Source organism: Amphiprion ocellaris, chromosome 14, assembly GCF_022539595.1.
Source record: "Amphiprion ocellaris isolate individual 3 ecotype Okinawa chromosome 14, ASM2253959v1, whole genome shotgun sequence".
NCBI classification, from domain to species: domain Eukaryota; kingdom Metazoa; phylum Chordata; class Actinopteri; family Pomacentridae; genus Amphiprion; species Amphiprion ocellaris.
The window spans coordinates 29,152,270-29,154,603 of record NC_072779.1 but is presented as its reverse complement, the minus strand read 5'-3'; positions in this window follow the sequence as shown (position 1 = coordinate 29,154,603).

Sequence of the window (2,334 nt, the reverse complement as noted above, 5' to 3'; positions counted from 1 at the left end):
TTCCTGAGTATTTATTTATTTGATTGGTTGTGGTTTTGCGCTGCTTGGGCATCAAACACAGTGATGCTTTTGGATTAGTTAATGTCAAAAATAATAGAAAAATGGGCATTTAAAGTAGATACAAAAAGTATTTGGATGTGCTCTGTTTTGGATTTACTATCTTACTGATTAAAGATTTATCTCATTAGTTGGTAGAGACCAAATCAGAGCTATAAAAAGAGAATCTTAAGTTTATCACACAGAAACATGAATTCAAATGAATGCATCATGATGCATGGAGGAATAAAATAATATAGACAAGCTATTGTCTAACATTTAACCCCTATTTGATATTTAGTTATTATATTTTTTTATTATATTTCATCATATTTTAAGATTTCATTGCCTTAAATATATTTTTTCTGTTTTCTAATGCTTTGTATATTTTTATGTTTTGTCAAGCACTTTGCATTTCCAGTTTTACTATTATTAAAACCAATTATATATGCAGCTATTTAGTTCAGTGGATGAGCCAGCCCTTCATCAGTTATTGATTAAACAGTCTGCTAACTGAAATATAATCACCTGCAGCTTCAAAAATGTGAATGACTTTTACAATCAGATGCTTCAAAAGCATGTAACTGCAACAGAAAACCAGAATTGTTTCTTATTTATTTCATTTTCCAGCACAAGATTGTTCATAAAGGGAATATTATGATGAGAGGTGGAGATATAAAGACAAAACATTAAACTGAGCAAATAAAAAATAGAGGGACATTTGTAAAACAAAGCAAGATAATATAATAAGGATAAGATTGATAAAATTGTATTAATCCCAAAAAAATCTTTTGTCAGGTATTGCTCAGAAAACAAAATTACATAGCAGAAAAATTTGGTGATTACTAGGAAAGCAATAGGATATACATATGGAACAATACTAAAATAACTACAATTAAATAAATTACAGGAGTAGTAAAGTAATATCATGCATGATAATGAAACACTTCAAACTAAATTGAAATGTTACATGTGAAATAGAAATATTGTACTTGAAAATGAAATAATACACTAATATGTTGTCGATGCAAATTAAAACATGCACTTGAAATTATTGCACATGAAAATAAAATATTACACACAACACTCACACTGATGTTGTACAAACTATTGGAAAAAGTAATATTTCAAATCATATTGATACGATTCTTGAGTTAATTTCAGACTACAAACACATAATCTCAAAAACAAAAGAAACAAGGGAAATACTTAGAGGAAAAATGTGGTAGACACACATATATATAAGGCAGAGGACCCACCTTATCAGTCCAAACTGGCCAATCCGGTGAGACTTTTCAAGGAAGTTGAGAAAGTGAACAGCTACTACATATGATTTTAACATTCTTCCAACATCAACGAGATCTTAATTCATAGATACACAATCAGTTATCAACACTAAACATTCAAAATAAGCAACACATTCATCCTCCCATCTGTTTTTACCGTAACTTCTTTGAATTTCATCACACATCTGTCGTCCAATCAAATTTGAGATCTCACCTACACTTCTAACAAATAAAAGAGCTGCATCTGAGGCATGTGTTTTAATTTGGTTCCTCAAAAAGATGGCTGTCATACGGACTAACAGGTGATGACTTTTATAGCTGAATTTCCTTTGGATATGTTGTATGTTTTAAGCAAACAACATAACCAATGTAACTTTATGAAGAAGCACAGTTCTGTCTGTAGCTAGTGGAACTGTAAAATTAAATAAAATGTGTGTTTATATCCGCATTTCTACACAAAATGTGGTCAGATAGTGACCTGATGTTTTCAAACAGTAAGAACTACAGGTTTGTACTGTATATAACAGATTGTACTGATGTTTCTTTTTGCAAATCTGGGAGGAATTTCCATCTTTTTGCCTGTTTTCTGAAATACACAGATGAATTTAGAAGAAGGTTGCCAAAAGTTTCTCAGTGAAACTAGAAGAGTTGAGCTGCTGCAACACATCACTGACCACATTATAACTGTGAATTTGTGCATTAACACTATCACAGAAGCATTGACTTGTTTTTTTTTTCTTGGTACTTTCAGTTGCATTTTAGATTTAGCCTGAACTGCAGACATTTTGCCCGAGCCTTGAAGGCGGAAAGTGGATACAGTGGACAAGCCGAGTGCAGCCAAAGGAACTTCGCTATAATCGAATGCATCCTGATTAAGAGTCAATTTGAGGGTCACTGCTCTTTGTTACATTGCTGGATTTGACTGGAACTTAAAATCCAGCAACCGTTCAAGCAGATGTTTTCCGATGCACAGCTCAGGAGCCTACAGAGGACAGTTTAGCACAACTTTATG